At 35.8% G+C, this 14,548-nt stretch overlaps 1 protein-coding gene across 1 annotated transcript in view; it reads right to left on the bottom strand.

The window, feature by feature from the left end:
* The window catches only part of LOC131683941 (semaphorin-5A), a 717,090-nt gene that overhangs the window by 617,571 nt on the left and 84,971 nt on the right, over positions 1-14,548 (bottom strand). The gene's annotated exons all lie outside the window — the stretch shown is intronic.

Here is a 14,548-nt window from a genome sequence, read left to right as displayed (position 1 = left end):
GAAAATACGAAAATACGAAAATACGAAAATACGAAAATACGAAAATACGAAAATACGAAAATACGAAAATACGAAAATACGAAAATACGAAAATACGAAAATACGAAAATACGAAAATACGAAAATACGAAAATAAGAAAATACGAAAATACGAAAATACGAAAATACGAAAATACGAAAATACGAAAATACGAAAATACGAAAATACGAAAATACGAAAATACGAAAATACGAAAATACGAAAATACGAAAATACGAAAATACGAAAATACGAAAATACGAAAATACGAAAATACGAAAATACGAAAATACGAAAATACGAAAATATGAAAATACGAAAATACGAAAATACGAAAATACGAAAATACGAAAATACGAAAATACGAAAATACGAAAATACGAAAATACGAAAATACGAAAATACGAAAATACGAAAATACGAAAATACGAAAATACGAAAATACGAAAATACGAAAATACGAAAATACGAAAATACGAAAATACGAAAATACGAAAATACGAAAATACGAAAATACGAAAATACGAAAATACGAAAATACGAAAATACGAAAATACGAAAATACGAAAATACGAAAATACGAAAATACGAAAATACGAAAATACGAAAATACGAAAATACGAAAATACGAAAATACGAAAATACGAAAATACGAAAATACGAAAATACGAAAATACGAAAATACGAAAATACGAAAATACGAAAATACAAAAATGCGAAAATACAAAATAACAAACACCAAATAAAAATAACAAGCACCACACAACAAACAACAAGCACCACTCTACAAACAACAAACAACAATCAACAATCAACAATCAACAATCAACAATCAACAATCAACAATCAACAATCAACAAACAACAAACAACAAACAACAAACAACAAACAACAAACAACAAACAACAAACAACAAACAACAAACAACAAACAACAAACAACAAACAACAAACAACAAACAACAAACAACAAACAACAAACAACAAACAACAAACAACAAACAACAAACAACAAACAACAAACAACAAACAACAAACAACAAACAACAAACAACAAACAACAAACAACAAACAACAAACAACAAACAACAAACAACAAACAACAAACAACAAACAACAAACAACAAACAACAAACAACAAACAACAAACAACAAACAACAAACAACAAACAACAAACAACAAACAACAAACAACAAACAACAAACAACAAACAACAAACAACAAACAACAAACAACAAACAACAAACAACAAACAACAAACAACAAACAACAAACAACAAACAACAAACAACAAACAACAAACAACAAACAACAAACAACAAACAACAAACAACAAACAACAAACAACAAACAACAAACAACAAACAACAAACAACAAACAACAAACAACAAACAACAAACAACAAACAACAAACAACAAACAACAAACAACAAACAACAAACAACAAACAACAAACAACAAACAACAAACAACAAACAACAAACAACAAACAACAAACAACAAACAACAAACAACAAACAACAAACAACAAACAACAAACAACAAACAACAAACAACAAACAACAAACAACAAACAACAAACAACAAACAACAAACAACAAACAACAAACAACAAACAACAAACAACAAACAACAAACAACAAACAACAAACAACAAACAACAAACAACAAACAACAAACAACAAACAACAAACAACAAACAACAAACAACAAACAACAAACAACAAACAACAAACAACAAACAACAAACAACAAACAACAAACAACAAACAACAAACAACAAACGACAAACAACAAACAACAAACAACAAATAACAAGCAACAAACAACAAATAGCAAATAACAATTGTATTTTAATATTCCTCTTTTTGTTCATCGCACCGGAAAAGTATAAATAAGAAAGCGTTGCAAAAAAGACGGTAAATGACAGCCAATTCAACATTTCTAAAAGCATGCATAGTGCCGATATCAGGCTTTCATATATGACATTTATAAATTGGTACTATGTAAAAGCATCATTAATGGAGAAACCTGGCTGTCAATCACTGCACATTAACACCCCAATATTGAACCTTTTCTGGCATTATATTAGCATTATATGGGAATATAATGGCCTTTTAAGAAATCCCTGTACACTGATATAAAGCAGATATTAGGCTAGGTTATAATGCTTATTGGTTAGCTGGGACGATCCTTCGTATTCGAGATATGAAGAAAGGACGGTCGATGAAAATAGAGCTTAAGTTAGTGGAAGTGTACAATACATTGGCTTGCTAAGCCAAATCAAACGTTCATCCGGTGCTACCTTACTTATGACATTAAGCTAGTGTCGGATTCTGATGAGACAAAGTCGAAACTCAAATTACATAACTAATTTAATTTAAGGATGTCACCTATACTCAATTTCATCATAACGGAAATAGGATACTGATAAAGCTCAGCAAATTGGCCCAGGTAACATGTTTCATTTTGCATAACAACCCAAAACCAGTCTTCCCAAATCAACAATGTTCGCTCTGGTTCTGTGCTCATATTAAAGCCACACCGCGTGTACAAACTCAAACACGTGCACATGTTCGCCTGTACATCCGAACCCCATGTATGTACACGGTGTGCGTACACATAGGTTCGTGGCACCAGTTTTCTCTTTCTCACTCTCATCATCACTAGCGTTGATTCTTTTAGCTTTGTGCGAATCGTTCTGGTGTACGCACCCGGTGTACGTACTGCTCACGGGCTATGTTGCCATTAAAAAATCATCCTGTTATTTGTACAATTGAAATCGGTTACGGAGGATGCATGGAAAAAATACTAACCAGGAATCCCCTACCGTGTGTTTATGGTAAGAATTCTATTGAACGGACCCGTTACTTGGGCGTGGAATATAGAACACAATGCCATACTATTACACAAACAACTCTATGTACATATAAAGAACAAATTAATACGTGGCAGTTACCACTCAAAAACTAATCTACAGAAATCTTACATGCGTGCATTAAACAAGAAACGAAAAATGATCGCAAGCATCAATTGACTACTGAGCGTACCTTGAAAATTTATTATTGCGCTATGTATCTATATAAAAGCTTCGTGGCTCCGTCAAACTAACGCAATGATCCGTGTCAAATAAACGAATTAAAAAAATAAACGTACTAGAATAAGTTAAAGCCTACAACTGAAAAAAAGTTCAAAATGTTCCTAAAATAAAAATAAGAGTAGTTATATTTAGTGGAAAAATTAAAAAATTGGTCACGGAATAAAAAATGAATCAACAGGCGAATAATAAAAGCATTTAAATATTGAAAAGATTGAGCGAGCCTTACCTAAACAGCGTAAAATTCTTGACAAAACGAGTAATTTTCAGCTGTCCGTTTATTTTACTCTTTTCCTTGTTGGTCATTAAAAGCCGAATCGGTTCTGATAATTTTCAATTCCACTGAAAGCGGGTTGCTGATAAAAATTATGGTTGTAAAAAAATTTCCATTCGTTGCCCGAAGACGAGGTAGGTTTATCAACAACTTGTTGGTTGTACCTCGAGCTACCCACCAAGCTGCGAGTGGAAAGGTAAAGATTATGATCACCGCTGCCATGGCGTTGAATATCAAAACTGCCAAATAATATGAGCCTTCCGCCAAAAGCCGAGGCAAAATGCATTCTGACAGCGCGCGAGATAAGTGCACGTCATGGTCAATTAAAGGCCGTTTTCTTTTCACTTTTTTCAATTGCCCATCGGGAGCGGGTCGTCCCTTTTCCTTTCGTGCGCGCTATACATCGAACGGTATCATCGTTTCGTTAAAAGTGGCTAAATTTGCAGTAAGGTAGCTTGACTGCATTCTGAAAACGTCGAAATTGCAGCGAAACTGAATAAAAACGAAGCCTTTCAAAGGAGGTTATTCAACGTGCCACAAAGCATAAAATTAAGTGTGCTCGATTAAGGCTGGTTCTCTTTCTCTCTCTGTCTGACGCAGGAAGTGGAACTGCTGATCGAGTGCTACCAGTCGTTTGCGGTTTCATTGAATTAAATGCCCACAGAAGAACATGTAGCTGGAAGATTCTTGGTGTATGTAAAGAAGTAAATTACATACGGGTGCCAGGTAAAGGCGGTTGAGGAAGTGATAACGCAAATGGACGAAATTAAGATGTTTCCCATTCGAGTGAATGTTTGAACTTCGCTGAGCGTTAGTAGAAGTTCAAGATTGATCATAATTGTGTAGATACCAGATGTTCAAGTGGGCCCTTCGCTGCTAGATCGATGAAAATAATGCAATCAATCAATTGACCTTCACGAGCTTCTGGTAGGAGCGTCCGGCAACAATATCACGAATAATGTTAATTTCTGAGAGTTTTGATGCTGTCAGTATAAACACCTGCCAACGGTCGGCGATGAGCAGCAACGTCTACCGATTGTTGGGTTTTGGCCGTTAGAGATGAAATCATCTCTCAATTAACCTTGGCTGCTGTTGGATAATAAAATATCTGAGATAGAGCTTTTATTTACAAACATTATCGAGACGAGCAGAAGTGCACCACCCGGGGAACGCTTGTGTTTTTGCACGTGACTTCCGTGATCATAGTTAAAATTTGCACTCCGGTACATCATAGTAAACAAGTACGAATCAGAAACAGATTGACAGTACTTCGTAGATTTCCGACTGATGACTCTTATTCCCACACAGACTAACTGAGGAACAATGTTCGGGAATATCAATTGTCCCAGTCCAAACGAGACCTCTGCCTGAAAGTCACCATTGCAGAACACGACTAGCTTCACCGTAACGTGGGATATTATAAGGAAGTGATGAAGTGGTACTTATTTAACGGAGGGCCCCGACTCAGTGGCACTCCCATAAGTACCACGGATTGGCTAGATGGTAGGTTTTTAGTCGGGATTCACTTCAAACAAGCGATAAGACAGAGAATATAATTTTGTGTGTAGAAGTTCATTGCAAGATATTTACTCTGGATAATAAATTCTCGAGAGTAAATTCCGTCAGAATCGACTTGAACTCCAGACGGCCGACCATCGGTAGTGTTGTTACCAATTTAAATTTTTATTTAAGCATGTTTGTTTGTATATTTGTAAGTAGTCAAGATTTGATTTTTCCATGATTTTCCCATGACGATAATATGTAATACGGACAAATAGTTATGATACTATCAAGTATTACGGTCAGGACTGTAGTTCTCTGCTTTAAATATAGCGAATAAAAACATTTGTGGTCGAACTGTAATAGAATACACTGAGTGCACTGTAAATTCAAATGATTCATCTCAAAGGGTGTTTCGGCCATTTTTTAGTTTATTTTGCGTCAATCCCTGTCCATACTGAGTGCCAATCACCAACGCCAGAGAAGTGATTCTACAATCAGATATCGGTTCATCAACACGTGCACAGGTACCAACGGCTCTATTTCCCTTGCGAAGGAAGACGTGACACCTCACGAAAATCTCACCGATCTCGGGTTGAACCCATACCCACTAAGTGGAAGTCACACTTACCATTCATCAGCCCATTTTTTTATTATTAAAAAGGCATTCTTTTCATCAGTTCAATAAGTATAAAAGACAGAAAAATATTCAGCTAAGCCTTCGGCTGAGCGACTACTGCCATCAAATTCTATTTAACCATCTCGTTCACTTTTTTTGCCACAGGCAGTTTACTTAAATGGTTTTGAGTCTTCGTCAAGGAGGCTCCGTTTGACGATGGAATAATAGTCCTCGATTGGGTAGTGCTCTTGCGTGTAGGGAAGGTTCTTTCCCTTGGGCGTCACATGAACGTTGTTGGCGGCATACAACTACATATCCTTTTTCTGTAATGGCAGGATTCAAAATCCGGTCAAAATAGCATAGAACGATCGTGTTGCTTCATGAAAGGTAGCAAACGTTTTTTTATTCACTCTTTCGCGTAAATTTCCTAGTTGAAGATATCGGTTGCAATAAAAATGTCACTTTTCAAACCACAAATACAGAAAACCTGCCAAATCAAATATTTCTGTGTAAACTTCGACAGCTTCAAATGCTTGAACACCCAAGTAACAATTGAAGTTTTACAGCATGCTACAAGTGCAATCTAAGTTTAATGAGTGGCTATAAAACTACAATAAAACCCAAATGTTACACTTTTCCTTTCTGGTTGGCATTACGCTGGTTGCTACTTTAAACGGTTTCGCTAACTCGGCGTGCAAGTAGTTCGGATTCAGGGGATACGCAAGCAAAATTTCGCTGTGTTGCTCATTTTGCTTAGACAACACTTTAATAGCTGAAGAGCAAATGTCAAAATCAAATAAGAGGCTACTTTTTGCACGCAGGAAAATCGAAGTTCTTCCGATTTTTTGAAAATCGCGCAAAGAAATGCCTCAAGTTTAAGTCGCCCAAATATTGATCGCAAAATCTTTTAAATATCTCTTTTTTATTTTTTTTAGTGGTTTTGAAAGAAGCAGATTTACCAATAGTTCATATTTATCCAAGTGTAAGTATTGCATGTATTTGTTCGTATCTTCGGCTAATTTCACTTAGAATTCGTTATTGAAAAAAACATATTCGACCAAGTCGGTGCACTACAACATTACCAGCGCTGAAAATACAACATCTCATTTGCTCAATAGTGTAGCTGACTTTCTTCGGTTTCAGGTAAAACCTATTTATGCAAGTTCCTTACTTGTATATTTGGTACAATATGCTTTAAAAAACTCACAACTACAAACTTGTGTAAATTGCGAAAATAGTAGCAACGAAATATTTAAAAAAAAATGCAAAAAGAACATTCAATGGAAGTAGAATTTAAAGAGAAAGAAACAAAAAAAACGGAATAAGCACGGAAAAAATCACAAATAGATAACATGGAACAAAACGAGAAAGGTTACATTTAAAATAATGGAAAAAGATTAATACATGCAAATAGTCAAAAACCTAACAATATCCAAAATTTTAAAAAAATCCAAAGCGAATGAGCAACAGAAAATAAAGTCATCGCCAAGCTATCGCATTTGTGTCTATTAAGTAAATTAACTGAATTAAAAAAGAACAGAAAATTAATAAAATTAATGCAATGGAAAAGTTAAAATTTTAAGACATGCAAAAAATTTGAATAAATGGCAACATAAAACAGATTGCATAATTTGCATAATTGAAACAAATTAATTTAAAAAAGATAATGAAAAAGAAAATTGGACTAAAATTGAACAAATAGAAAAATATTGCAAAATGATGAAAATAATGAAAAACGGGTAAACGACAAAATAAAATATCATAAGCATGGAAAACAGGAACGACAACAAAAGTAACAAAAATGAAAGCACAAAAAATAGAAACAAAGCTACAAAAAAAACAAATTAGAAATGATATAACGTGGAAACGGTTAATAACACAAAATAAAACAATATGTATCAAATATAAAAATTGGTAACAAAACAAAAGATTGGAAAGAATAAAAACAGGAAAGCGGGAAAAATGTTAACAATATTTCAAAATAGATGAAATGATAACGAGAATGAATTAAATAAATATAAAATAGCCATAAAAAATGACAATTTTATTTTCAATTGAACTAATTTAGAACTCAATCAGCGTAATGGAAATAGGAAATAGAAATAATTGAGAACGATTGGCCGGAATAGATTGAAGTCAAAAAATAGAAAACAGAAACATGTGAAAATAGCACAAAAGCAGACAAATATCCCAAGTAACAATTGAAGTTTTATAGCACGCTACAAGTGCAATCTAAGCTTTATCGGTGGCTATAAAACTACCATAAAGCCTCAATTGTTACTAGGGTATGGAATCATGGAAACCAAATGAATTGGTGAAAATAAAAACGCTAGACGAAATGGGAAAAATATGAATATTACAAATAAAAAACCTGTTTTAATCCACCTAGTGGTGAAATTTTGCCTTTCTCATTTTTCCAAACTACGACTCCATGGCTGGTTATGTTCAATACAATGGTGGAAAGATATGTTACATATTCAGTACGATTTACACATACATACAATGGATCGACTGCCACGATCTTGAGATGCTATGTGTCGACACTAAAATATCGCTTGAAACGGCGGATCAAGGAGGAGGATCCTAGGGGTCCGGACCCCGCCGAAAATTTTCAACCTGTTAAGAAATTTTAAACTAGTTTCAATTTTGAAGTAGTTTCAAACTCGAAATCATTTCAAACCAAAATTTTCTCTGGTTTTTATTAAATGAGGTTATTGCGTACTACATAATGTGTTCATTTCGAAATTAAAATTTCAGACCCACTAGAAAATTTTATTCAGGATCCCCCCTAATTGAAACCAAAATATATAATATTTAATTAGCTTACTTAGCATTACTTCAATGTTGTCTTTCGGCTAACCGCATTTCATCATGTGTGTGTGTGTGAAGGGGATAAATAACCCACAACCGTACAACCCCCAGCCTATACAAATATGCCTAGGTGAAGATGATTGGGAAGAGAGAGGGCGGGTTTGAAGAGGGTGCATAAGGTGGACGTTTGAGGGGGATCTGTTGGGGGGCTTTGAGGGGACGTGGCTAGACGGGGGGAGGGACATGATAGTGGTGACTTGAGTAGGGAGGAGGTTCAGGAATGTAATGTGGGGAGGGGAGAGAGGCCAACCCCTCACTGCATACCCCTACCTACGCCTTTATAAGTCAAAAAAAATTGCGGGGGCCGAGATTAGGTTGACGATTTTCAGAGTGATTGCATAACCTTTCTATATGAGAAAGGCAAAAATGTGCCAAAGTACAAAAAAGTTAATTTCCGCCAAAAATTTTTTTTTCGAGATTATTTCGAGCATTTTAAAGACATTTAGGATCAAAAATACAAATTCGATTTTGAAATTTTTATTTACTCCCCCCTTTGGGAATTTTCCTGTTGAGTTTATATGGGAATTAGCTGCGTGACTGCACTCTTCAACCCGTAACTCCGGAACCGGAAGTCCAATCAATACAAAATTCAATAGGAGCCGATGGGAAGGTTGTACCTTTCATTTGAGACATGTTTTCCACATTCACACATACACATGTACGCACACACATACATACACACACAGACATTTTCCGATCTCGACGAACTGAGTCGAATGGCATATGGTCGGTGTTAAGTCAGACCGGACTAAGTGACAAAATATTGATTTCGAGAAAAACGGGTTTTTGAAATGATTTTTGTTTATGGTTACGTATTTCAAATCTGGCAAAAGTAGAATGTAGCTGAAGAAATTGTTTATCCGGTGTTATCGTTATCTCATTTTTTGATGTTTTGCGACTTAGTCCGGTCTGACTTAACACCGACCATATGACACTCTACCCTCCGGGCCGGGATTAGGTTACCAATTTTCAGAGTGGTTGCATAACCTTTCTATATGTAAAAGGCAAAAAATAAGAAAAAATTTAAAAAATGAAGGGGTTAAATAATAAACAGATTCATATAAAGTAGGGCTTAAGACTAGATTTAGTGGAAAACATGCACAAAATAACAGATCAAAATAAAATAATGGGGAAATTTTGATAAAATAAAATGATAAAAAGAACAAAATAGAAAACATGAAATACAAAATAGTTTAAATGAACAAAAAAGGAAAGTGCTAAAGGTAATGGAACACAGTAATAAAGCAAAATTTACGAATATTTAAAAATATCCATACAAAAGAAAAGAATAAATTTCAAAAGTGATAAATGGAGGACAGAAACATTATAAAACTAAATCGAAAAAAAGATTCGAATTGACCTAAACCGGAAATCGGCATCTTGAATTTTGAAATATATGTAACGAAGAAATTTCAGCTCTCGTTACAGATAGACTAGTGGGAAAAACTTCAGAAAACTCGAGATGACGTATTTGCTGATTGAGTCTATTACGAGCTTGTGCTTGTGGACTAGCTGAAGTTGCAATCAGTACATAATTATACCTGCAAGTGGCGAAACATCTTTCATGTGCAGCTCCTGGTAATCCTAAAGTATTTATTAACCTTGCAGAAGTCGTGCTAGTGCACTGAGTGCACGCTGCTCTGAAAATCTAGCGAAATCATCTTTGCGCACCAGCGGCTGCCCGATCAGTGGGCCATTTGCGCGGTTTTCGAAGGGTTAATAAATCCCGCGCCAGCCAGGCCGGAACGTCAAGCTTCCCAAATGAACATCGTACACAATGTTCGCTCTGGTTCTGTGCTCATATTAAACCCACACTTAGTGTACGAACTCAAATACGCTGTTTCGTAACAACACACGTACACATGTTCGTCTGCGCAAACGAACCCCATGTACGTATACGGAGTGCGCACATATAGGTTCGTGTTGCCAGTTTTCTCATTCTTACTCTCATCATCACTAGCGTACTCGTGTGCGCACCCGGTCTACGTACACGGATGTTTGAACTAGAGTTGGCACATCGTTCGCTTGGGTTCGATGTTCGAGACGAGCTCGTACATCGAGACGAAGCAAGTTTAAGGTCGAACGCGTGCACGAAATTTTGTATACAGGTACAAACTTGTCGATGCTCATGGGAAGTCTGCCGAACGTAGATCGCGGAACGAAAGGGAGGAAATGTTAGTCCGATACTTGCTTTTGCTAGAGGCCGTATATACTACTGAGCACTACACAAGTATCACGGGAGGAAAATATTTGTTACTAAGTTGGACACTTCTTCATGACCGACACCAGAGCGGGGACTCCACTATCTCGACTAGATATCGATCCATCAACTCATGAATCGGGTAACAACGGCTTTTTTGTCTTCCGAAGGAAGACGTGACCACAGATTTTTGCACCTCGGAAAAACCTAAACGACCTCAGCTGGGATTGAACACAGACTAACTGGAATGAGTGGCGGTCACGCTTACCACTCAACCACCGGCACCCGTCAATATTTGCTGATTGAATCTATTACGATGCAACTAAGACTCCAGTTTACTCCTACAACATTAGCTTATTAACCAAGAAGTCACAAATACATTATGAAAGCAAAATGCCAACACTTATACTAAAACTCTTTCTGACTACAAAATACAGAGGCACGTGCCGACCGCACCCTTCTTGTGACCGCCAGCGTTCAAGTGTCAATAGGGAATTTACTTCCAAGTGCCCTAGTGAAAAGTCTATATTTTAATGCGATAGAGTAATCTTAAAGATGTTCGCAAATTGTAGTGTGTAAGGAATAGAATCCGAACAAGTTTGGAATCTATCGGTGGATGGAATATACTTCACAAATTGTAAAAGCTTTTTCTACAAGCTAAAGAATTACTTTTATGGTACTATTAACACATTTAATCCATTCTGTACACAATTAATTTTTTCTGCCGAATCGCAGCATTTTTCGAATCTTTTGCCGCGATCTCAACAACTGAGACTCAATAAACATTTTTTTTTTTGCTGAGATCTCAGTAAAAGTGACGTTTGAGTGCTGAGACTCGGAAAATATTTCACCGAAAATCAGCAAACTTATCTCACTTTACTGGGTTATTAGTTTCTAAATATACTGACTACCCTGCTGTTGGGAAATTACCGAGCCGAATTGAGCATATAAAGTTCGTTTAGTTGGAAAAATTGTGTTGTTGAAATGCTAGAAACAAATAAAATAATTTGCAAGCTGAATAAAAAAAATTTGTTTTTCAAAGTATTTATAATTGTTTACCCTTTTTTATTTCGACCAATAGGTAGTCACATTTCCTTTTCCACTTTTTAACGACATTCTATCATTTAGAGATTACTGAATAGAGAAAGTTATGAAAATTTAGAGCCATAGTACTCAAGTGAGAGCAAGGATGTGAAATATAAAGATCGGAAAAATAGACCACCTTAGCAGGGTCATTAGATACAGACTTTAAATCGTACGACTTAATGTTTTGTCTTCTGCTGGCAGGAGAGACAAGTTTGTCTTTGCCGTGAGACATGTTGGTAGAATTGATCGATTCATAGAAATACTGCCTAAGCTCGACTCCTGCCAACAGAAAAAAATAGTCTGTAAGATTTTAAACCTGTTTCTAGTGTCCCTACCACTACTAGTATTCAGATATGTATACTTTACATTCTCAATCTCACGTGAGTACTATGGTTCTAAATTTTCAAAACTTTCCCTAGTCAGTAATCTCTAGCAATTTGAATGTCGTTAAAAAGTAAAAATTATTTATAATTATATTGAGATGATCATGTAAAAATTGCAGAATGAATGTAGAATTGCTTTGCGAGATATTTTAATTACAATAGTCCTAATACTAGGCGTTTAGTGTGAAATTGCGTTTCTTTCAATGATATAATTGTAATATCTCGCAAAGTATTTTGATATCCAGTCCAAAATTTTTCCACAATCTTTTTAGCATGATTTTTAAAATTTAAAGAAAAAAAAATAAACAACAAAAATTGATCCAACTTTTAAAAAAATCGATATGTTTATAAAAATTGCGGAATTCATAGGTTATATAAAAAAAACAAAACATATATAAAAAACAAAACAAAGTCATTCTTCTCGGTAAGGTCATGCAAAAACGCATTTTTTGCCTTTCTCATGCAGAAAGGTTATGCAATCACTCTAAAAATCGTCAACCAAATCCCGGCCCGGAGGGAGGAATGTCTGTGTGTGTATGTGGGTGTGCGTATGTGTGTATGTGGAAAAAAATGTCACCTCTGTTTGTTAGAGATGGCTGGACCGATTTGCACAAACTTAGTCTCAAATGAAAGGTACAACGGTTTCCCATCGGCTGCTATTGAATTTTTTATTGGTTGGACTTCCGGTTCCAGAGTTACGGGTTGAAGAGTTCGTCCACACAGCAAATTCCCATATAAACTAAGATGAAAAATTCTCAAAAGGGGGAGTAAGGGAAAATTTCAAAATCGAATTGGCATTTTTGATGTCAAATGACTTTAAAATGCACGAAACGTTGAGATTTGATGAAATCTCGAAATAATTTTTTTGACTAAAATTGAATTTTTTGGACTTTGGCACCTTTTTGCCTTTCTTTTTTATTCATTTCGTTTATTTGATAGGCACAAATGCGTTAGCTTGGCGGTGCCAAATTCTTTTGTTTTTACATTTTGATATTTTAAAACTAGGAGGTTACAATGTTGAAATATTTTTTTTTATAAAAGAGAAAAATTTTACAGCTATCTTAAGACTAGAAATAAGATTCTATAACAAGAGAGGGGGCAAAAAAAAATTTTATGAGAAATTTTAAAACAAGGAATTCAATAGTAATAGTTTTTTAGGAAACATTTAGGAGTATCCAATGAGGGGTTGCTACTTTAATATTGAAACTGGTTTAAAATTTCTTAACAAGTTGAAAATTTTTGGTAGGGTCCGGACCCCCCGGATCCTCTTCCTTGATCTGCCGCTGGTTTCAAGCGATGTTGCAGTGTCGACGCATAGCATCTCAAGATCGTGGCTGTCAATCCATTGTATGTATGTGCAAATCGTACTGAATATGTAATATACATTTCCACCGTTGTATTGAACATAACCAGTCATGGAATCGTAGTTTGCACAAATGAGAAAGGCACAATTGCACCACATGGTGAATTAAAACAGGTTTTTATTTGATATTTTTTTTTCCATGCATCTAAACGGCAAAAGTTATGAGAATGAATCGATTTTTAAGGAACATACTAAAACCCCTGCTTTTGATAATTCTTGTGAAATGCAAACTTTGTAAACGTATTTTCAAACTTTGAAAAATAGCATTTACATGTCTTCATAAAACTTTTCTAAAATTCTACATCTTCTGTAAGGGTAGAACCACCCTAGCTGCTATTTGAGCGGAAATAATAGTCTTTCAATTCACAAACGTATTCTCAATCGCATTATAATGGAAATTTAATTTCGTTTCAATAAAAAGTTAAAATTCCTGCTTAATTTGCGTTCTCAACCACTGTGCACTGGTCGCGGGGCAGATGATGATCACGGCCTGGACCCGGCCGCGCAGGGCAGAAGAAGTTGGTTGGGGACCGAATCCCCACTAACAAATACATACAATGCATACATACAAAATCATAATATGTAATTTCGGTTTTAAGCGGCTCAACGTTCGACGACTGGACGGAACGAATGGACGAAGAAAAAGCCGCAACATGCGAATTAAACTTTTTTTTGCTCGCTCCGGGAAGCGAATCGAACCACGGCGCGGTAGGCGCGAAGTGTTGGGTTCACCGAACAGGGAGGCTGTTTTTTCTCGGTACTTTGAGCAAAATTATACACATTCCGTGACAAGGTCGATCTGCGGTTCAAGGATACTAATAGCGGTGGAGTGTTTTTTTCGGGCAAGTTCTGTATTTTGGGCTTCTGAACAGCGTGTCATTATTTTGGCGAGTTGTTCGTTTAAAAGTTAATGTGTTTCATGACCAGATAAATGCATTTAAAGAAAACATGAAACATTTAAAGCAAATGGAAACTGCCACCACATAATATATTGATGATATTCAAGTAAACCCGGGTCAACGTCCCACAAACCAAGCATCATCAGAATGCGTCCAGAGACGGTCGCTAATTAAACCGTTTCCCAGATCGGTCTAATCCGATAAGCCTGGCGGTACCTACCCGCACTGCAGCTATC

The sequence above is a fragment of the Topomyia yanbarensis genome, chromosome 2 (genome assembly GCF_030247195.1).
Source record: "Topomyia yanbarensis strain Yona2022 chromosome 2, ASM3024719v1, whole genome shotgun sequence".
In the NCBI taxonomy this organism is placed as follows: domain Eukaryota; kingdom Metazoa; phylum Arthropoda; class Insecta; order Diptera; family Culicidae; genus Topomyia; species Topomyia yanbarensis.
Note: the sequence above shows the minus strand (reverse complement) of the source record. Positions and strands in the feature narration are given on the sequence as shown.